This window comes from Rhipicephalus microplus, chromosome 5 (genome assembly GCF_043290135.1).
Source record: "Rhipicephalus microplus isolate Deutch F79 chromosome 5, USDA_Rmic, whole genome shotgun sequence".
Classification (NCBI taxonomy): domain Eukaryota; kingdom Metazoa; phylum Arthropoda; class Arachnida; order Ixodida; family Ixodidae; genus Rhipicephalus; species Rhipicephalus microplus.
The window spans coordinates 59,606,324-59,630,891 of record NC_134704.1 but is presented as its reverse complement, the minus strand read 5'-3'; the positions used below and the strand labels follow the sequence as shown (position 1 = coordinate 59,630,891).

Here is a 24,568-nt window from a genome sequence, read left to right as displayed (position 1 = left end):
CCCGCCGAATATAGAGGCCGCAGAATATAGTGGACACACTAGATGTGGAAGGTGGAAAAACTAATCTTCTAAAGGATATCTATAAAAGTAATAAGGTAGTTATAAAATGGAAAGAACAATAATCCGAACCTATAGAGATACAACGCGGGCTTCGACAGGGATGTCCCTTGTCACCTTTGTTATTTCTGCTGTATCTACAGGGACTAGAAGCGAAATTAGAGGAGAGTCGACTCGGCTTCAGCTTCTCTTTTGCCAAGCAAGGAAAGCACGTGGAACAGTCATTGCCAGCATTTATGTATGCAGATGATATTAGCCGACAACAAGGCAGATCTCCAGCGATTGAAAGACATCTGCGGTAATGAAGGAAATAGGTTAAATTTGAAGTTCAGTAGGAAAAAATCGTCATGATGATTTTTAATGATAAAGGCAGTGAGCATAAGATACAGGAAGTCACGCTAGAAATACTTGATCAACACAAATATTTGGGCGTATGAATAAACAACTGGGCTGAGTATACGTAAGGGAGCACGAAAGGTACGTAATGACTAAGGGTAACAGGAATGCAGCAGTAATGAAAAATTGGGCACTGAAGAACTACAATATGTATGACATTGTGAGAGATGTTTGGAAAGGTGTCATTGCCTCGGGTTTGACGTTCGATAATGCGGTCTCGTGCATGAGATGAGAGGTTCTAGCAAGATAGGAAATTAAACAACGTGGCATAAGTAGACTTGCTTTGGGAGCACACGGGAACACCCCAAAGCAGGTGGTACAGGGTGACATGGGATGGACATTGTTCAAGTGCAGGGAAGCTAGCAGCAAGATAGAAATTGAGGAGCGATTGAAAAAAAAAATGGTAGAGGAGCGTGAGGGCAGGAAAGTTTTCAGCTACTTGTACATGAAGAATGTTGATACTAAATGGAGGAAGCAAACTCGAAAATTGTAAAGCAATTATTTAAACAGCAGCAGATTACCAAGCCAAAAGAAAACATCGGTTAAGAAAAAAGTGAAGGAAACAAAGAGGGATATGTAAAACGTTGGAATGCTTAAGAAATCATCACTGGATACCTACCGAACTTTCAAGCAGGAACTTGCAAAAGGAAAGATCTACGTTAATTCTCAAGGTAGTTCTCCGCTGTTCGAGGCCACAACGGGAGTATTGCGAACCTGACTTCTTTCTCACTGCATTCTGCTTTCTCTCTCTCTCTCTCTTTCTCTCTCTATTTTTTTTTTATTGTGATCAGTAAATTTCAGCTCCACAGGGACGTGGAATAAGTTTGTACACCAGACGTGCGGACAGCCCGAATTCTGTGCGCTGCCAAGTACATCAGACTGACACGTCTATGGGCCGACTGCGCTTTACGCATGTCAACGCAAAATGTTGGCTTGAACGTTGACAGGCATCGTATAGTGTGACAAACTAGTCCGCTTTCCGCAATAACCAAGTAGACAACTTCAACAACTGCTACAGCGGCATTTACAGACTTTTAGAAGTTCTGGAGTTGACGCAAGACTTTGAGCAAAGCAAAGTTTGCGTGGTTATTGTACATACGCAAAACGCCTTCCTGTCCTTATTATAATTTAACTTTTTTTTTCTCATTTCCTTTTTGTCTAGTGCAGAGTGGCAGGACAGAGCGCACAAGTACAGGCTGACGTCTTTGCTTTCTCGTAACTTTTTCCTCGCCCGATGGCACGGAAAATACCCAGCACCGGTCCTTGAGGGCGTCTGACCTTGCAAACTTTCTCACTGTTAGCCGCGCGCTGTCTCTTCGGCTTCAGAAAAACAGAGGAAACGATAAGAAGGAAAGCGAGGGATACCCCTGACGCGCTGAAGTCAGCGCCCTCATTCGTGAGATCGTATCGGTACAGAGGCCCCCCGAGACGAAGAGGGCAGTGGCCATTGCTCTGAACTGTCCATGGGAGATCCCTGAACGGCTGCCCACGGCTCCGTACGCTTACTTCAGCGTTTATACCTCTTCGTTTGCTTTGTTTTGGTTTCTACGTACAATCGAACTTATGCGGTCTTTTTACGACAAGGTCGACGACGATCGCGCGCCGCGGTAGCCGCTGCCACACTTCAGACGAACCGAAGTCGCTCCGCTGCTCCATGGTATCGGTGGCTGCGTCAGCGCCGTAGACGATTCATCAGAGACTTGCGATTGCGCGCTCCACACAGATAACTCCATCGCTCCTCCACGAAGATGCACACCCGCGTAGTCCTTTTACGTGCTGTACGAAGCGATTGATGGCGTAGTTCGCATGGCACGTATAGATAACAGTAATGCGTTTCTTTTTTTTTTTTCGCGAACCGCGTCCTGCGCCGTGTTCTAGTTCGTTTGTTTGTTGGCCTGGTTTTACCACCTGGCCACTTCCAGTCCACTCGTCGTTGCCGTGCGCATGCTCCTTGTGACGAAGCTAACAAAAATATTGTCTTTGTCGTCTGTTTACGCTGTGCGTCACTGCCTAAGTATTTTTCATTTGATGTAACGTTTGTTTTCACCTGGCTACGTAGGAATAAGCAAGCGCTTCTTATTGTCAACCACTGGCGCTGTAGCCAGGGAGAGAGAGAGCAATAAAATTTCTGGCTACGCCCCTGCTGACAACGCATTCCATGTCGAAAGCTCGAAGCTAGAACGGTAGTGCATTTCTTCATTTTTTTATTGACACGGGACAAGGCGAAAGTACGAATGAAAAGTTAGCTTATCTTTCTTCCGTAGCATTACGAAATCATAGTTCAGGGCTCCCCAATATTTGCGCTTTTTCTTTTCACACTTATGCTTTTTTTTTTCGCGAAAGCTGGAAATCAAAGGCCCCACCGCAAACCTCGGCGCGTGGTCCGCCGTCGGGCGTCACGAGCAAAAACAGAGAGAACAAACATAAGGCCTTTAATAGCACCCCAGCTCTGAATCTACAATCATTACTTATACTACTTTCAGGGTGATTTTTAAAACACAAAATTACAAAGCACGTAATCCGGTCCGCTGAAGAGCGTGCGATCGAAAGAGAATATTGAACAGGACATACATGTTGAATTTCTCTCGCAACTTCGCCAAGGTTTAAATTAACATAAATGCGCGAAGAGGGTGAACCAACGTATGTTCTAGATTGAGCAGTCAGCTTGTTGTTCATATATACTTGTACCAATAGAGTACTACTCATGCCCAGTTTGATCGATCGTAAGAAATCTGATCGCCCGTGGAGCTGTAAGCCAATGCGTCAACTATCAGTGGTCAAAGGTTTATTGCGAAGCTGCCGCTCGTTCAGTCAGCGGCCGTTTGACCGAAACCAAATAAACTAAACCAATGGTCCTTGTTAACTGACTAAACCTGGGCAATGAGCAGCTTCTATACTCAAAGCCAGTTTCCGTATAACTGCGATAAAAAAAGCAATACGTCATCCATAAACGATCTTTATTTTCTCGGCTCGAGCGGTGACGTCTGCCTACACAGACACTTTCCCGCAAAACCAGATGTTCTCGTGCGATCTAGACTCTTGGCGGAACGCCTCCGTCAAGCTACAGTTCTTGCGAGAATCCCACGTCACAGGAACATTGCTGCCTAAAGTGTAAGAAGCGAAACCACGAATAACAGACGCTCCACAATTGCCTCCACTTGAAAACTGATCATGTCGACGTGCACCTTATCATATTGTTTACTAGGCTCATGCACTCATTCCATGGCAATAATGTTAATTGTTGTCGTTTAACGTTCTAAAACCAGGATATGATTACGAGGAATGCCGTAGTGAAGGACTCCGCAAGTTTCACCCACCTGGGGTTCCTAAACGTGCGCCTGAGTCTAGGCACACGGGCCTCAGGCATTTTCGCCTCCATCGAAAACGTGGCCGAGCACCCCACAGTGTTCCTCCGTGCTCGCACAGTTCATACTCGGCAGTGCAACGAAGAATTATGCTAGTCGTTCACGGCGTAAGTTTCGTCAACACGGCCTCATCAAGCGTGACCCCCCACGGGACGGCTTTACGCTCTCCCGTGGTAGAACACCTAATACTGTAAGTTATTATTATTATTATTATTATTATTATTATTATTATTATTATTATTTGCATACGCAAAGGACACAAAGGATAGAGGGAGAGAGCAAGCTGGCAACTGCCCCCTGGAGGGGCACAACGCCTGCTCACTCTTTTGGGAGGAGGGAAGAAACAGAGGAAACATGAATTAGAAGAGAGAAAGTGGAAAGAATATGGGGAAGGGAAAAAATGACAAAGACTTCGACGAGTCATTTTCAAACAGGAGGTCCCCGTTCAGCCTTGTACTATGGGACCTCCTTCTGTATATACTAACCCTAAAGCTGTGTGTTCAGATTTTGGTGCACGTTAAAGAACCCCAGGTGGTCAAAATTCCCGGAGCCCTCCACTACGGCGTCTCTCATAATCATATGGTGGTTTTGGGACGTTAAACCCCACATATCAATCAATTAACCCCAAAGCGTGTATATTTTTTGTGCGACAAATAAAGAAAGAGTATGAGTAAAAAACATACATAAAATAATAAAAAAGACAATCTATAAATGGGGGGGGGGGGGGGCAGGTCCGTTTGGTTCATAACTGTAAGGAGAGTTCGGTGGGTCTGGTCGCGTCGGGAAGCACTACCACTCAAAAGAGATAGTCGTCTAGAGTCGCGCACTTGAGTCCTAGGAATTTATATTCCTTAATCTGCAAAGACCGCTGCGTAGCAAATGCGGGACAGTGCACTACGAGACGCGCAAGTGTTTCGCAGGAGCCACAAGCTGCGCACAACGGGCTGTCCACACGCCCTTGACGGTGTAATCGTTTACGCACCAGGACAGAGCCCACTCTGTGCTAAATCGTCCACAACCTTACCTAAACAAACACAGCCAGAGATATCAAATCGTCCTTTCAAAGAATAGCGTATAGCCAGATATACTAGAGAGTTTTAGTACTGCGGAATGGTGCTACGTACGCATCACGCAAGCGCCTTGCGTTACGTGGTATCGTTTGCCACTAATCGGCTTTTAGTACGCCGTAGTACCCGCGTACGTAACGAGCGTGAAGCGTGTTGCGTCATCTGGTAGATCAAAATAGGAGCACGTGTTGTTGACAGCCAGTGTGAGCCAATCCAAGTGTTATAGCCAGATTATGGCCATATTTTAAACGAGTTTTAAACATGTAAACGAGTTTATGCAACGCCACTCATTACGCACCACTGTTGAGACACTTTATATACAGTTAATACAAGTTCCATCTGACAGATCTGCTAGAAGCCTACGGGTGGGTTGAAGGCAGGAAGCGTATGGATCGATACTAATAGTAGACAGTTGTTTGAATAGAACACTCAGGACTAGCGACTGTTGGGAAGTGGGTAGTACATGCTATTTCTTTGTAATTTAACATAGGCAACCAAGAGGGCAGCGTAGGGCGCATGCGCAATGGCGAGAAAAGCTAACGCCAAACTTTGCGTGCCCAATATTGAAACTGCCTATTGAGCCCGCACGCCAGCATCAACAACAAAGTTTCACAGCGTAATAAAATGAAGAAAGGCGTCTTCGCGACATTAATTGATATGTGGTGTTTAACGTCCCAAATTCACCATAGTCTCTCTCCTTTGAAGTACACTTAGAGTTCTTTCCAGTCGCGAGTTCGAAATCTCACGTCGCTGCCGGAACGCCCTCTGCAAACAAATCGCGCGACTTCCCCGCGACACTAAAAATGATGAAGGATGTACATAAACCACCAAGAAGAGGAGGTAACATACGAAAGCATTCCTAACCGGGAACGTGAAACAAAAAAAAAGAGGAAACTGTCAATATGTACCCTGTGGAAGTGCCGAGATGCCTCGCTGTGGGGTGGCCGCGGCCTCCGATGGACGCGACGAGCGCTGGCGCATTACGCAAGGTCGCCAGCAAGGCCGTCCGAGCAGCGACGTGCGCCGTGTATACACACACGCGATAGAGAGATGTGCAAACAAGGGGGTGACCAAAGATCGGCGAGCTTGTTCGTCGAGTCCGAGACGCCGTTGCCTGCACGCCCCGTCGTTCGGCGCTGCAGCATATATTTCGTTCACACACAGGCCCTTTTCTTTTCGTCGCCCCCCTTTCACCCTTTTCAATCAAGCAATCGTGATGGGTGGTTACGGGCGTACATCATCAGCATGCATCGAGCGTTCTGAAACACACCGACTCAGCTGTATAGGATAGTGTTCTCTCACGTTCGACGGGAGTTAAAAAGTAAAAAAATACAGCTAAATTTTACTCGGAAAAGAAGATTGAGAAGGATAGGCTTCTTGGCCGTTTGATTGTTTTTAATCCTTCCCGGTTCTCCCGACGAACGTCCCAAATTGTGTGGCCTCTTTCGCGGCTTCGGTGCGTAAGCCGGCTTGTTTGTACGGCATGCAGTGTAATTGCCGGGCTGCGGCTTCTATAAGACATACGACGGTTCACGTAAGCCGAGATAACGCTGCCAGGCAGAATTCTCGTAGAAGTAATAAGCAGCAAGAAAAAAATCAAAGAAATGCTGTAGGAAACCCGCCAGCCAGTCAGACGACGCCTTACAAGCACGCCTTGCATACGCGCCAGCATGAAGTGCGGTACGTGCCGCGGTTTCCGCGTTGTTGGCTAACCGCGCGCCGTTCCACCACTGGAGCTGTCACCTTGCGCGTGCTTCCGCGATGATTGCATCGACGAAAGGTGTGCGTCGACACCGATCGACGCGTACGTAAGGAGGTCTAATCTCAACACGTGAGGCACTATAGGTCGAAGCTTCTTGCAAGTCAATAGAGAGAGATATATAGAAGCAAATGTGGGATCACGAGTTGATGCTGTGCGCAATTTTTTTTTTGTATATGCACGGTCTCGATTGCCGATGTTGCCTCGCGAAGCTGAGGCTGTTGTTCTTTTGTTCTAGTTTATAGGTGCAACCACCCAAGTCTTCACCGTTTCCGAGAGCCGACTTTTCTGGGAGTCGGCGCCCCATGGCGGTGCGGAGTTGAAAATGGGTCGCAGATAAGCGCATGTCCACATTGTACGCACAGCTGGACCCATCGTCTCCTAGGCTGTTCTTTTTCAAGGACGCCACTCCATATTAGAACACTTCAGACCAGCCTCCGTAGCTGACAAAGTGCCCTAGCTCGCCCTCTCCCTCTCAAGTTTGAATTCAGATAGAGGAGGTATTTTACTTATAGGACCAATATTAAAGATAGGTGTTTTCCAAGGCCTTCAACTAGTGCCGCCTTCCCCCCCCCCCAAAAAAAAAATCCTGACTACTGGCATGCTTAAAAAAAATATGCATACAAATAGGCGAATGTAACAGCGAGCAATCGAGAATAGATGGATGAATAAACTCTATCGGGTCCTTCGGAGGGTGCCCCAGCCGACGTTGTCGTGCTGACCGGCTCTGTACAAACGACAACCTGCTACAGTAAACGCTACTTTTGTTGCTGTTTTCAAAACGGATTGCCTCCCTGTTTCGCCTTCGGGGTAAGGCTTCAGCGAAGTCCGCTCGACGGCTCGCCGCTCTTCGCCACCGCTACCATCGCGACAGAGCAAATTCCTAACAGTAGGCGCCATGCGATCGCTGAGAAGCGTAGCCGGGCAGCGCTCCCACGCCTGGAACCCCCGTTTTCTCGGAACCAACGTCCAGAGCTGACGGGGGAGCGGCGCTCTTTTAATCCTCAAACAAGTAGCCGACTGGCCGGCTGCCTATGCCCGCCAGGTATTGTCCCTGCTAGCCGGAGGATGAGACGTCGTGTCACCACGACGGCGTAAGCCGTTCCAGAGAGGACAACAAAGACAGCATCTTCCTTGGAAGAAACCGCGACCACCGCCACAAATTGCCCTGCTAATTGAGCGGGCAGATCGGCGGACCGTTTGATGTATGCTGTCAGGAGCTTGGAACCCTTCGACCAGCGGCACACACACGACGAGGAAGAGCCCCTCTGGCGCCACCTTGCAGTGCAGTGATCACGACTCAATATTGGATGTTCACGTGGGCCGTGCATGCTCGTACCCCTCGCCTGTTGTGTGTGTGTGTGTGATTGGTGTTCCACTCAAGAAGGAGGAGCCCGACAGGGCTTATAACGACGCCGCAGAGTGCGTGACGTCGCTCTGAACCATGTAACGGTTCAACCACCACGCTCGTGGTTTGTGTGAGCTCCTAACCTCATGCTGTAAATAATAATAGTGCCATAAACCTGTTTGTTTTTTGTATCCCTATCTTGTAAGCTCCCGTTTCCTCAACCCGAAGCTACACCACGCTACTACAAAAGACCGGGCAGACCCCGGTCCGCAACAAATGGTGATCAGCGCTGGGATCCGAAGCGACTACTGGTAAACAGAGCTGAGATCCACGGCAACTGGTTGGCAGCCGTGGGATACGACTCAGCACCGGGAGCCACAACAACTTGTGGCAGCGGTGGGATCCAAAGCGACTACTGGTGAATAGCACCGGGATCCGCAACAGGACCTACAGCATATTAGGAGCGAAGCTCCTTAAGGCGTGGGCTGTGCGTCCCCTGTATGTAGCCACCTCTCGTTCAGTTCTTGCAGTGTTCACTAGATGGCGGTACTTGTAGCTGACGGCATTAAGTATTACGCTAGCCACCGCCCGATCTAAAGGGTACAGCCATATCCATCCGTCCATCCATCCATCCGTCCGTCCGTCCATCCATCCATCCATCCATCCATCCATCCATCCATCCGTCCATCCATCCGTCCGTCCGTCCGTCCGTCCGTCCGTCCGTCCGCCCGTCCGTCCGTCCGTCCGCCCGTCCGTCCGTCCGTCCGTCCGTCCATCCATCCATCCATCCATCCATCCATCCATCCATCCATCCAAAAGATGCAAGATGTTATAAACTAGACGGCGGTACGTGTAGTTGATTATGAAAGGTGCGAGGTGTTATAAAATAGGAATGATGCCACATATGGCGCGTGTCATCGTTCGATATAGTGCGGTGACGTACGCTAGGGGGAGCGTTGCAATAAAATCGAGTGGGCAAAATGTACGGAGGATTCATGGTTTACCAGGTTTACCTCCGGAGCTTCGCCCACTCATCATCATTCACTTCGTGGATGTGGCGGCACGTTTTTTCACCTCCATCGAAAATGCAGCCGCCCACAGTCGGGACTCGATCCCGGGACCAGCAGGTCAGCAGCCGAGTACCTTAGCCACTAGATCACCGCGGCGTGGCATATATGCCATGCACTGGAGTCAACGTTTCGACAAGTGATTAGTTACACTTATAGGTACGCTAAATTCAATTGAAATGCGTTATACTCGGTTTCGTAGCGCAAAAGCAATAACTATGGCCATGATGCTCCAGACACGATATAATTTTTAACACTCGACAAGTGGTCTTGTCTACGTAACTGCTTGAAGACAAGACCCGCAAAAAAAAATGGCTACACTGAAAGTAGCCGTACGTCCGTTAAATAAACCTAAGCTCAAGCGTGGTCTCAACACGAACCACGATGCGCATCGTCTGAACCTTCCTATCCTTGTGTTGAACCAATTCAACCCCGCGGGTGCACTATTCCAACACAAGTGATTCCCAAAAGCGGGCCGCTTGTTATGCGGCAAGTGTGGCAAAATAAATGATTCTCCTCTCTTGAAACGCGCACTGTGGCACCACACACCATGGGTAAGTTAAGATTCGTTATCATTAGTGAAGTGACAAATGATTGTGTCGGGGCGCAAAGAGTGTAACCCCCTTCTCCCAATCAGACCCACTTTTCCGCTTCCTGTGTCCCTTTTTGCCGTGAGCAGGGGGACGGGTTTCCATAGAACACGACATCTCGCTCGAGCAGCCTCGAGCCTTGCGCTCGTAAGGGTGCAGTGTCGAGTTCTGCAGCACGTGCTTTCTCGACAGACATGGAATAGGGGATGTCTCGTAAACTTGGTGCGTGTAAACTTGTAGATTACAAGATTCCCAGCACGAAAACTGCTACGGTCCCTGGACCTGCCGTACTCGCTTTAAGTGGGCCTGAAATTTGTAAGAATGGAATAGCTTCACTAAAAAAAGCTTATTGCCTCACGAATTTAACGGCACAAAAATTTCAAGAATCCGTCCAGTACGAGCGGAGTTACAAAGAATTGTCCCACGCTGCAATCGCGTTCTCTCTTCTTTCGTCCCGGCAAAAGCACTAGAGGCTAAGTAGGGAGGGATGGCAGGGGCAAAGAATATGCGCCACGCTCGATGTTTGCAGCACCGACGAAAATATCGAACACCTGCTGTGTCATTGTCCTCGATTTGCCTCAGATAGACAAGTACTTGCCAACGCAATGCGGCGACTGGATGATCGGTCTCTTTCTGTGCAGGTGCTATTACAGCAACGTCCACATGCCTCGACAGCCCACAAGGCAGTGAAAGCCCTGCTGTGTTTCCTGAGAAAGACAGGCTTGTGTGTGGTGGTGGTGGTAGTGGTTAGAAGATGAGAAAAGGCACCTAATTTCTGCAACCCGGTCGGGAGCACGGCGCAGTGCCTCTTGTGTGAACGCTTCTGACATGCGGTAGAGTTCTACACACTGCAGTGAAATTACTGTCAGTCTCTCCCCCACTTTTTTTTCTTTTCCTCTCTTCCCTCTTTCTCGTCTTTCTTGCCCCCTTCCCTAATCCCCCAGTGTAGGGTAGCCAACCGGATGTCTTTCTGGTTAACCTCCCTGCCTTCTCCCTTTTGTTGCTTCCTCCTCCTCCTCGTCTCGTGACCTTGTGCACTTTTTTTCGTTTTTTTTTTTTTACAGAATACACAGCCTTTTCCGTGTGACCGCGCGCGCGCACGTGGACAAGTCGCGGCCTCCCGCGGCGACCCCTGTAGTGACTGAGCGCGCCATGTTCAAATGAGCCAATGGCTGATAGATGACCTTCTGCGCGCAATTTTTGAGCGTCTTCCGTCATTTCTCGAAAGAAGAGGAAGCAATTTTTTTATGTCTTTGATTTATAGCAAATTTGAGCCAACGCGTGCTTCGCGATAATATTTGGCTCGCGTGTTCTCGGGAGCCTCTACTACCGAGCGGCAGTGTTTTCTGACTATGTTAAAAAATTGTTGCAGGGTACCTTTAAGATCGGACCCAAAACAGGCTGCTCGCCTTACTTCGCACAATATTTCACTTCTTTCATTGATTCGCCCCTCGCGGCGAAACTCTGTTTTTTCCCCTCTCCGCTATACAGACGACACCTATAGCTGGCCCTCGCTAAATATTCAGGCGCTATTGATCATACATAAACCCGCGAACTCCCACTTAAGTACGAGCACGACGCCTCGCCACCGAATTACGGAGCGCGCGCGCGATCCACTTCCTCCCTCATTACACAGCTCGAGACAGATAATAACACCGATGCGGCCTCGGCGTGAATAAGGCGAGCGGGCCTTCGAAGGCGACGACAGCAAAAACTGTGTCACGCTGTCTGCGGCACGAGACGTTCCTGCTCACTTTACGCGGCACTCACGCAAACACGACGCGCAGTACAGCCCCCTTCACGACACTCTCACGTTGTCCATCACACTCTCCCGCCGTTACCCTTTCTCGAAACGTCGTCGGAACCTGGTGTTAATGCACGAAAGACAGCAAACCTGCTGACTTCTTGCTGTAATACGGCCGCCGCAGCGGCACAAACTGCGGCAGGTCGCAAAACCGTCCCAACCGACCCGTCGGAAGGACCGTAAATTTAACGGTGTCTGTGAGGGCGAGCTTGCTGCCTGTCCCGCGTATGCTGCACACTGGAATAAGCGGGAGGGTATAGTGGCGCTCGTATACACTTTTGCATTTACAAAACGTACCCTGCCGTTGATGCCCGCCGCTGGGCGCGGCCCCCTTATAGCCGGATGCTCGCGGCAGGAAAAACGCGTACGCAGTTTAAGCACACTCGCTCCTGGCTGGCCGCGAATGAGAGATAAACATCTTCGCCTATTTGACGTCGATGACGAAGAGCGGTGCGCAGTAGCTTGTTTGCGCGAGGGGTTATAAACGCCGCGGATGCCGTTTCAGCCTGAGCGTAGGGAGCCCGGCCCAGCCCTCGGGTGGTGGGCTCGCCGTGTGACTAAAGCCGATGAGAGCCGTGGCAAGTGGGGCTGCCCGAGGAGCAGGCGCCAAGGAGAGAAGTAACGCCTAAGGGAATTGTTGTATCATTGGGCACCGTGCCTGCGCCGCAGTGCGCGCGACTTCGACTGAATTGGAACGCGCGGACACAGTAACAAACCAGTGCTGTGTCTACGTCGCACGGTTAGCTATAAGAGCAATGCTGGCCAAAGAAATGCTAATTGCTAAGCTTGACCCAGCCGAAATCCAAACTGATCCCCTTATGCAAGGTAACCTTATCTCGTTAACTTGACTGCGGGCACAGCTCTGTCCCCGTTGAGACGGGTATCGCACGTTAGCGAGAAAACGAAACCGGATTTGCATGGCATAAGTAAGCGGTTGTTTTCATGCTCAACGAAAACACCCCTTCTCTACGAAACGTGCTCGAAATTGGTGCTCGTATCTATGGTTTTGTCCCTACATATGCCACCATATTCGGACCTATAGCCCGCAGACTTAAGACGCATCTAAGGCGGCCGAGTATTAACAAGGACGAACACTAACAAGGAAAGATTGAATTTTTAGCGACGCGTTCTTTTTTTTTAATGTTGAATGGTTACAACACGCTTTTCTTAACGTTAGAGTGCGTTTCTCTTTAGTTTTAGTTGAGCCTGAGCACGGTTGTATGTGGGGGGGCATATTTGTGTAGCACCTGCAGACAAGGACGAGGGGACATTCGGCAAATACAACCGGATGCGCTAACTTTGGTATATTGCCCTCAGAAACATTAAGCACTGATATTCATTATGTGACTTCCGACCTCCATTAAACCCCACAAACACGCCGATAGGCATGTCCCGCCGACGAATATGTCGTCCCGCTTTCCGATAGCTTGTATACGCATATCCCGGTAAGTTGTTCTTTGGGGAAGTGCGATTGTAGCACGTGATCCCGATAAGAAGAATATTTACGATGTGGCGGAGGAAGGGGGGGGGAGAAGTATGCGCATTTTCCATTTAAGTACACGTGAATTCCAGAATGTTTCCTTATATATAATCGCTGAATTGTCAACATGGATGAAATTGCTTGCGCCGACTTCATTGTGTGCGCAAGGCTCAGGGCAGTCATTCACAGCCTGGTAGACTTTGTTCTTGCGAAAACTGACAACAAGCAGTGGTTTAAGTACTAAGGTTTAAGTATGTAAGTATGGTTTAAGTCACGATACCTCAACGCTGACCAAATGAATAGTGACTTTACATTTGTGTATAGCTATAGTTTCGGAAATCGCGTCTCCATGATTAGGTAACAAATGAGTCAAAGTACTAAAGTATAAAAAAACTCAATAAAACAAAGTCTCACATTATCGTCACCCGTATTCTGTGGCGTATAGAGCCCGTTGAAATGGAAAAGGTCGAAACAGTCACGAATGAAAGCGCGGGCAAGTATCCGTTCGACAAGATCTCACTTGAAGCTGGAAATGATACTGCGACCACCGCCGATTAATAGAAAAAAAAACCGCTACCACGAAAACTGATAAGAGAAAGAAAAACGGCTATTCACGTTTATAAAATAAATGCACCAAATGCCCTTAAGGGGAACAGTATAAATCGGGGCTGCGTTGAAACCTCCGCTAAGTGGGGGAGAGGGAAATGTGGCCACTCTTAGCCGGTGTTGGACAACACTGCACTATCCGCCACTAGTCGACAACCTCCAACACTACAGCAGCACCATATTCGACATCAGTCATGCGGAAAGTTTCACATCGTACCCTTCCGACAAACTCGCCCGTTTAGTAACCCTGTAATCATGCGCATAGTGTCACCTTTTTTTTTCTTAGCTGCATATCTACGCCATCGGCACTCAAGGCGTACAAACATACGCGACCGTGGCATAGCGAAAGATGTGCGTCGCAGCCTTTCGGCAGCGTACGGTGCTCTATCCGTTGGTGTTCTTTGGAAAGAAAGCGACACCGACACCTAAGCTGCTCGTCGCTTGTATCTTTTCAGCCGCAGCCGCTACCGATAGTGCTACACTGACACATGCTTTTTTTACGAACGCCTCTGCGCATACAGCTAAGCCGACATCACTTTAGAGTAGCTAACCAAAAGCTGATGAACAAATTGAGGGCCTCTGTTGGAGGTATGTTGCACCAAGAGCGTTTCTTAAAGAACATTATCTCTGCTATAGTTTCACACTTGCTCGACTGAAGGTTGTCATGTTATTACAGGTTGAGGTGAAAAAGAAAGACAAGAAAGGAAAACTGTAAGCACTGGCGATTTTTGCGGAAACAGTACTGTTTTTTTCTCCAAGCCCGTGCTTGTCCGACCGTGCAATACGAGCGGGCGTTATGTTCACGGGCCGTGACGCCATAAAGATAACGATAATGGCTTTAGTAATTGGGAAAGAAAGGTCGCGATGGATGTGCACGTGCTGATCAGTGACACACAGCGCGACCCTGGCAACTTTTACGTTGTGTGTGTTAAGTTCACTCAGGCGTAATTGGGTCACCTTAGCTGTTTGACTTTTATTATAAGTTCAGAACCAAACGTTTTGTGTTAACATTTCTGTCATTTCCGCCAGGGCATTAACATTTCTGCCATAAGGACGCCGTCATTGTCAGATATAATAAATCTCATTTGTTGCCAACAATGCTTGGGACAAACATGGAATTCATATACCGTTCTTTTTTCTGAAAGAGAGAGAGAGAAAAAAAGATAGATAGATAGATAGATAGATAGGTAGGTAGGTAGGTAGGTAGGTAGGTAGGTAGGTAGGTAGGTAGGTAGGTAGGTAGGTAGGTAGGTAGGTAGGTAGGTAGATAGATAGATAGATAGATAGATAGATAGATAGATAGATAGATAGATAGATAGATAGATAGATAGATAGATAGATAGATAGATAGATAGGTAGATAGATAGATAGATAGATAGATAGATAGATAGATAGATAGATAGATAGATAGATAGATAGGTAGATAGATAGATAGATAGATAGATAGATAGATAGATAGATAGATAGATAGATAGATAGATAGATAGAGAGAGAGAGAGAGAGAGAGAGAGAGAGAGAGAGAGAGAGAGAGAGAGATGTTTTAGTGAACAGCTGGAGATGTTTCTTCTAAGCTATTCGCACTGCATTCTGCCAGACTTCTTCTATATGTATATTCGGGCAAACGTTGCTTGAACATTCAGCGCGATGTTATTTGCACAGTGTCGCCATGCAATATACCTTGCATGCTGCCTGTGATTGCTGTGAGAAATAATGAAAATAGAACACAAATGAATCACTATGCTAGAAGTATGCGTAAGATGTGGTTTTTAGAATATGTTATGATAATTCAAGGCACTCTTTAGGTGGTGGCATGCTACTTCGCACTCTGCCTATTATATGATTATGACACACACGTAAAAGAGTAGCTAATAGACAACATGAAATTTAGGTTAACCAATAAACAATGCGCTCAACCGACCATGCACCTTAGCGTTTGTGAGTCAACACAGAAATAAATATATCTTTAATGACAACATCCAAAACGCTTCTCTGGTCTTATTGACGAGAAGGTGCCTGAAAGGCCGACATGACAGCACAGATGGCCTTTCGCGTTATGAGGACTACGTCACCCATGACTTTCGCTTTTAGGCATGCACCATGCACGATAGCCACAGAAATAATTCAGTGATCGTCCGACATCAGGAAGGAGGAGGAAGAAGAAGTATATAACACTGGTAGAGGAAGCGCCAAGAAATTCAGCTAAAGGAGCTTTGGTATACAAGGAAAAAGTGAAGCACCTCGCTACCCAGCAGAGTGTTGTGCCGGATATGGTTGATAATAGGTTGAACACATTGACTGAGTTCATGACTACGGCTGTCCCAGGTGCGCAAGGGCAGCAAAAGACGACCGCATTCTTCAGAATGAGCTATTTAAGCAGGACTTCAGATTCAAGTACGCGACATTGCCAATAAAAGGGTTGAAATTTCATTTCAACACCTTATGTTTGCTTTGGAACCTGATGACAAGCTGACAATTTGACCAGCCTGCGAAGTATCTGTTTCTTCAATTCAGCGAAGTTTCACCTTAACGAACTTCTTCCTGGTGTCCCTTGAAGTTCGTTCGAGGGAAGTTTCGCTCCATACTTGAAAACACCGAAACTAGGACACTTCGCAGCTCGTACGGTGACACAAATCCGAGGTGGGACGCGAGACTAGGTGACGAGCGCAAACCGTGTTTGCGTCACTTTCCATCGTACGCACACAAGCTCGCGGGCAGACCGTCGCGTATACGCTGTCTGTGAAGACCCGCCAAGGAAGCTCCGCCATACGCACACATGCACCACGAGAGTTGCTCAAACACCGGATAGACTCGCGTAATATGAGCACGCCCTTTTCCCGACACCTTTGTTTTATGTCCGCGGCGGTTTTTGATGCCCGTAGCTGTTTCAGTTCTGCCAAAAGTTTCGTGCATACACAGTATCAACTATGTCAGGAAACGAAAACAAAACAAGAAAGAAACGTAATGAGCTCTCGATTTGGAGAAATAAGATCATTGCAGAATATGATTATGATGATGATTATGATGATGATGATGATGATGATGATGATGATGATATAAGCACGGGGATCCTTAATCTTCGCCTTTAAGAGTTGACCGCGATAGCGACATACTGTTCCTATAGTGCGTACTTCAACCATTAAAAACATACTTTTAATTGTACAATGAAAAGTTTACATTGCTGATTACTACAACATGGCCGATAAAGTTGAAAGCGGATTGTTTCGGTGAAGCTTTCGCATATGATAGCATTCTGTGTGACAGGTAACATGCTTTAAACTACGAGCCAATATGCACGTGAAATCTTTTCGAACTTGTTATGCACCTACTACGTGGTCGCAAGGGTGTACGCGCAGTTACGTGTGAGCCTTACGTAATGGGTGGCCGGCTTTAAACCACAAAGTCGTTATGATAATCACATGTTATGACACACTATAGCAATGTACGCTTGTACTACGCAATATGACAGTGATATCACACGCTGTATTGTGAAGCCTGCCTACAGGATGCATGTGCCTGCAAAACTGCATTTCCGAGCAGAGGAAGCTATTTTAACAGTGTATTGAGGCAGGCGCACGGCTGTTTGATAAAACGCAAAAGGCTTAGTTATATCCTTACTCTGAGCCTGAAATATTCATTATTTATTTTGTTTGCATCTACCCCGATTTTTCGGTCACACACAAGGTGTTTTTTCGCTCAAAACCAAGGACGCCGACGCTTGTATTTCTGCGGAACAAGCTCTTTGATGCAGTCGCGTTAGTAAGGATGAGTGGGAGTTCTCTTAAAGTCTCCCGGTCACTGGTTTGATTGTGTACCAATGCTTACGTTAAGAGCAATGAATTATCTTTTTACTGGGACCCGATTCCTACACAGTATTTGCGTAAATGTGTCATGAGTGGGCTTTGCGGATGCGCTAATCAGCGTGTTTTAGCGTACAGAATGCCGTTGCTACGACAAGAATTCATTTAGGTAGTGGAACTTCTTTCACCGCAGTGTCACGTAATACGTCGTTACTACTACTAAACTGGTCTTGCAAGTGTGGCGAAAGGAGTCCCTGCTGCGAGTTTGTCGGACTTTTGCGGGGAGATGACGTGAAGCTTGCGACACCGACTCCATTCAGCGCCACAAATCGTAATCCTGGCGCTTCCGCGCACGGCAGACTTAGCGCACTTCAAAAGATAAAAATGCCGGCTACTGTATACAGCACGACATGAAATGAAACACAGAATGCGTGTTTAAACAAGTATTACTTGTCGTATACGGAGGCGAATGTGACGTACCGAACTTGAAGATGTATAGATACGCTTGAAAACTCAGCGTTATGAACACGTTTGCGCTTACCAACAGCACTTAACCGATCTAGTTTACTGAAGATTATTTCAATGCTCTCTTTCATAAGCCCTTTATAAAAGAGATGTGCAAAATTTGTAAAGATTAAGACACTCGTATTCAAGTAGAGAGCAATGAAGAATTGTTAAAGAGTAACATATTTTGAAGATATGCAGCAATGTGCGAACTTCTCTCTCTCTATCTCTTATTTTTATTCTGAGCACTGTAGGCTTATGTATACAATGCATGTGAAAGATGAAAACAGAGAGACAGAGACAGAGAGAGACAGAGAGAGAGATGCATTAATGCAAAGCTGAAGATATCCTCCTGGCTATTCGCCTTACATGCCTACTCTAAGTCCTGGGTGACATGTACCTTGGGATATTTCCCTCTTCCTAGATTGGCTTGAGCCTGTGGTATACCTACTGGTGGGGCGGGTCAACCATATTTTTCCTTTAGCTATTTTCATATATAGAGGGACAAAGAAAGCACGCACAACACACACACACACACACACACACACACACACACACACACACACACACACACACACACACACACACCAAGTTTCGCTTAAACTCGTGTAGCTAACACGCGAGTTAATGCGGCAATAGCGCAGGAAAGCTGCGACCCAAGAGGACGACGACGACGACGAAGGGAGTTAAGCGCGCAGTCGAGCGTGCATCGAAGGAACGCCAGCCTTACCCCGTTTTCTGGGTTTCTGCCTTGCCAAATATGCGACGCCGGTTACTCGCGTTCTGCAGCGAGACAGGAAACTCGCCACCGTGCAAAAAAAAAAAAAAAGGAGAGAAATGAACTCGACGACAAAGTATAACTCTGGCACGAGGCTTGCTGCTGTGTATATTCGTATGTTGTACTACGGCCGTGGTTGTACACACGCGCGCGCGCACTCGGGTAAGGAGGTAAAGAGGTACGTTTAACTCCCACTTCCGGTAAGAAAATGTAAATTGCCGGGAAACACAGTGAAGGCCTTTCCTATTTACTTGGAAAGAGCGCCAGCTCAGCATCGTCGAAGCTTGCGCGGATTTGTTGAAGTAGCTGTAGCGTGTTTCACGGAGTTTTCTGTTTGTAGAAAAAGTACGAAGGAGGATGAGATGGCGTACGCCGTCCCATGTCTAGGTTTGTTTAGCTTGCACCCATGAGTTCAGCCATTTCCTCGCTGTTGGGCATCTTTCTATTCACTCTTAATTTTGACATTAACAAGAACAGGCCCTGTGCCCCATTTGTATGCTTTGAAGGAACAGCGCGTTTCTCTGTATTGGCTTAACTGATCCGGTATGGGGGGGGGGGGGGGGGGTGTGTGTGAAAAGTTATCAGGTCATTATTCTTCGTAATTCTATGGAAGCGTCGCCTGCGAACTTCTGACCAACACTGCACATTTTTGTAGTCTTTGGGAAAGTTTCTGGCCACAAAGACCAATCGCATTCACCACACGTGACATGCATACACAACACGATTCACCTAGCCAGAAATTGCGGTTTGTTAAGAATAACTCTTGCTGATTATTCTCACCGTGACCTAAGGCAGCCCATTAAACACTTTTCACCATATGATCTGCCCTATTTTTTGACCAGTCCTCCCCAGTGGTTAGGTTCAAGTTATATCAGAAGCATGACCATCATCATCATCATCATGTGCGTTAGTCTGCTGTTCTTACGTTCATTGCAGGATGCATCTCCAACACTCTTCTTTCTGCGCGAGTTGATTTCTAATAGGCCTCCACATTTCTTAATTTTGTCGCTGCACCTAAGCTTTTGCCATCCTTCGTCGCCTTATTGCGCATTCGGTATTCATTCTGTTATTCGAACTGACCATCAGTTCTTGTCATGATGTTAGCTCCCTGTCGGGGTTCGTTTTGTCCTTTTAACGTCTACTCTGATGTCGGCTACTTCTGTTTGTTCCCTGATTAAATATGCCGCCGTTTAATAACCAGCGTGGCGACGCCAATGCCCATGCATACGCCGAAGGGAGGGCACACAACAACGACGAACAACCAGACTAAGCGCAAAGGAGAAAATTTAGAGCACCAAAGAGCCCTGAGTAGAATTTGCTCCGCACTCTACAACGACCTCAGTAGAGAGCAGTTGGTTGTCTGGAGACAGCTGCAGAATAATATATATACAAAGCTGAATCTGCTTAGCAAAATTTATCCGCAAACATATGGAAACCCATTCCTGCCGCGCGGCAAACGCCCAGCGCTTTTCCACGTTACACGGCCCTGCCAGCATGAATGAGCACAGTATGTATAGGCATAGCCCAGTTCATATATCGGGATCCCATTGCGGATAGAGTCCGTACCAATAGTGGCTGTCCTGTTCAAAACCTGAATCACAACTCAATATATTCAACAGCTCTCGCAAGATGGCAAAGGCCACCACCTGAACCCTGGAGTGAGGGCTCCACCATCGCCTGTATCATTCCTTTGCCAGAATAAAATTTGTCATTAATTTATTCATTTCTCCAAGAATCACGCCAATACCCTCACATCTACGCCATCAGAGAAAGAAATGCGACAGCGTAGCCTACAATTGGGGCCCGTAGAGTATCGGAAGACCGATCACGTACGTCCAATGCTGCACGACTAGAAGAGAAAGCAAAGTTGACCGCAAAGATTCAAGCTGCTGCTTGCAAGCAGTGGTACGCGTCCTAATCGTTTTTGCCTGCTTGTAGAAAAATAATCCCGACGCTATATCCCTCCGACGCGCTGAATTTTTTTACGAAAGCGTATTTGCTTGGCTAGGTACATACCTCGCCTCACCGCTCCATGGACACTTTTGCCTTTTATAACAGATGATGATGATAATAACAAATTATTATTATTATTATTATTATTATTATTATTATTATTATTATTATTATTATTATTATTATTATTATTATTATTATTATTATTGAGCGTGCCCCGGAACAACCGAAGGTCTTTCTGCAGGCGCGCGCAATAAAAAAATAATAATATCGGTGTTCTACGTGCCAAAACTATGAAATGATTGTGACGCACGCCGTGGTGGTGGGCTCCCGAAACTTAGACCATCTGGTATTCTTCAACGCCCACCAACCTCGTGCCGTACAATGATGATATATAATAGGTAGATAACCAAGGGGTTGATGAGTTCACCTGTTGTGCGCGTCAGTAGTTCATGTATTTCACTAACGTTTGCACGGAGTCTGGAAGACACACACACGAAAAAAGACATCGCTCAATGTGTTTTCTGCCAGACTGCACGCTCCACATTCTCTTCATTTCACACAGGACTGGCCCCGCACATTTGAAAGCTCTCCCACGTCTACGTCACTACTTAAATATGAAGGTTACGCAGAAGACTGCGAGGAGGAAATGGCGAGAGGCTAATGGTTCGTGCTCGTTCTGTCTTGCTCACCCGGGAATGAGAACGTGCTTGCCGTCAGTAAAAAAAAAAAAAAAATGGAGTGGCGGCGGCGGCTCGACTAACGCCCTGAGGCTATACATTGTTTCCACAAAGGCGCAATTATGGGAGCGGCTGCGGACAACGCCACGTCACTTTGCACGTCCTGACACGTATACTACGTACGGCTAATACCGTGCCGCGCTGGAAAAGCTATACGGCTGACACCCTTTTCATAATCCGCAAGTGCGCTTCCCCGCGCTTCATATTTGCCCCCTACTAATATGGCGACACCTGTCTTGCTTCAAGTAGAGACGAGGTCTTATGGTTTTCAACATGCGGGGGCTCGTATATTTTACGCAACAATGCCGAAAGAGCTGAGCCTATATTTTCCATGTCAAGGCGCAAGTAAACTGAGCTTGAACAGTGAGCAGCCGCCATTAGTCGAGCAAAGTGCATAGCAGGAAAGCCAGCTTTACATTCATGAAAAGAGTTAATACCTCTCGCTGGAGAACCTTTCTTATGTCATTCTTAAAGAGAAAGGAAGAGAAAAGTCAGCCAAGTAACTGTCTGCGTCAGAGTGCGATACCTCAACAGTAGCTCACGAAGGATGCGGGTAATGAGGAATTAAAAGGATAAGATTAAAAGGTAAATAGACAGAGGAAGGAGAAAGCGAGGCGCAGGGACAGATAACAACAGGAAACGACGGAAGTAAAGAGGAGATAGGAAAGACGGACACGGTCGCAGGAGTCCGAGGACGGGGAACCACTCGGCGAGAGCTCTTGTCGGCGTCGGGAGGTGGCATGGGGCGAGCCCAGTCGGCGAGAGCTGCGCTGTCGTCGGAGGTCGCGGGGACACAAACGGTCGGCACGAAATCCAGCGAGCGAGTCCCCGGAGAACCTGCTCGAGATGCCTGCGTATACACGCAACCAGTAATCTACAGGCTGTTAGGACGTCATCTTATTGGTGGATTGAATATTGCGCAGTTGATTGCGCGTATTGATAACAGCACGTCGGGCCACGGCGGATATGTGCGTAAATGGTGCACGCGACTGCTCGTTGCTTAGATTGTAGGTTCGACCCTGGCCGGGGCGGTCGCATTTCGGTGGAGCCGAAATGGTAGACGCCTGTGCGATGGTCGGTACCGTGCGATATCAGCACGCGTTAAAGAACACCAAACGGTCAAAATTTCCGGAACCCTTCCCTACGGCGTCTGTCACAATCATATCGTGCTTTTGTGACATAAAACTCCAGATATTATTATAACAGCAATATTAAAACATTCAATGACACCCCCCCCCCCATTTTTTTTTATTTCGCACGTGGTCAACAACACGTGTTTTCTCGTACGCGGCCGTGTGAGAAATCAAGTAGGGCCTTTTTCACTGTAGTTCCACAAAGTAGCCCACAGAATTCAGCAACAACTTTCTAAAAAAACGTAACTTAAGTGGTATGCAATGTCTTTCGTGGGAGTGGATTCCATAAAAAAGAAACTTGAGAAATACGACAGGGACAAATTGAGCGAAGTACAAAGTACTGTCTATCATCTCAGTTTCTCTACAGCTATCCTCCAAAAAGCACCAGATTTCCCAGGTTGAAAAGGTTGAGATGAAAAAATTCAGACAGTATATGAGAGCATTATGAGAATTGACGTTATTATTATTATTATTATTATTATTATTCGGTTTAGATGCACAGAAAAAATAGGGAGAGAACAGGCTACTCTGTCACCTAAAGAGACAAGAAAAAAAAAACGCCGGCCTGCTTTTTCGGGAAAGGGGCAACATAGAGAAAATGATTGTAGGAGGAAGGAAAAAGCAAATAAATGAGCAAAAAGAACAAACAACCCAGACAGAGACACAAATAAGTAGTCACATCGGAAAATCTCTATAAAGACTGGACCAAATTGCGGTATCGTTGATTCGCAAAGTACACGCATAAAATGCATAAGAATTGTCATATACAATCACTCTTAACTTGAAAGTAGATTTCACGGCTGTTTTCTTTCTTTTTCTGGAGATAAGTGGGAGGATGCACCGACGCAGGATAAAATACAGTGCTTAAAGTATAAAAATAACTTGTACAGAATCTCTGCGATTGTACTAACGCAAAGTGCCTTTTCAATGGTAGATTTCTCTAGGAACTAACGTCAGCCTGACACTACCTCGAGCAACTTAAACAATGCAGTCATTGGTCAATGATACCTGGATGTACGAAACATTGTGGTTCTCCCTGTCTAGTAAAGCAGCAGCGTTCCAGTAGCTATAAGTAGAACACAGGTGATCGAGCGTAAGACTTCTCGAGACAAAGTCGCAGCGAGGCTTCCAGCGTGCTGCACAGTTTTCTGGAGTACGATGTTATCAACCGCAAGGGTGAGGCACGATGGCACACCCAGTGGCGGGAAAGCTTACGCACCCCGACCGAAGCCTTTAAAATAAGGGCGCGCGCTGCCTCGTAGCCTCCGTGCAACATGGAAGGCTCGTCTCGCAACACGAGGTAGCAACAGTGATGAAGAGGCTCGCTGGAGTGCCTTGTTTCTCATTAGGCGGTCGCAAGAGGCCGCTCCTCGTTGAAATGACACGGGCGCACGTAACCTTGACAATGCGCGACGCCTGGCGGTGTACGAAACTGTCATTGAGGCCGAGTGTACTCAGTAAAGGGCGGGAAGAGAGAGGGAGACCATGGGGAAATCCAGGGTTAATTATCCCACCAGGAGAGAGACATTCTTTTGATGGGGGCTGGAGATGGCTACCGTGCCATAAACGCGCCTACGGGCATGTATACTAGCCGATACTCTGGATGGCATCGAAAACGCGTGATGTGGCTGCAAGGAGGGCACTATATACTCTGCTCGACAATATTTATTTATTTTTATTTATTCGATTATTTATTTAATATATGAATGCCACTTAAGTGATGAATATAAACATGATGTGTAGTAGTACAGTAAGTAGCAACAGGTTTACAACAGGCCTTGCTGAGAGAGAGAGAGGGAGAAGAAAGAGTTACAAAAGAGAGATTTCACTTTTCTACATCAAGAAGCAGTTCCGAGATTGAAGGGCAGCACAAGTGACACGACTCAGGTACAGAAGAAAACGGCCTGGTCGATAGAAGCCTGCTTAAAGATTGCTCATTGTTGCGACCCAATGTATAACCAACTGTACATAAGCTGATCACTGATGATCTGATCATACATGTTTTATTTCAAAGTAGCGAGGTTACCTTATAGTCCTAATTGCAGCAGTATCGCCATACGGCACTCAAGCAAAAAAAATGGCAGCATATCCACGGAGTGAATGATGGAGATCGGGGCGAAGCAT

At 47.0% G+C, this 24,568-nt stretch overlaps 1 protein-coding gene across 2 annotated transcripts in view; it reads right to left on the bottom strand.

Moving 5' to 3' along the window:
• Positions 1-24,568, bottom strand: part of LOC119174491 (uncharacterized) — a 791,579-nt gene that overhangs the window by 584,634 nt on the left and 182,377 nt on the right. The window lies entirely within an intron of this gene.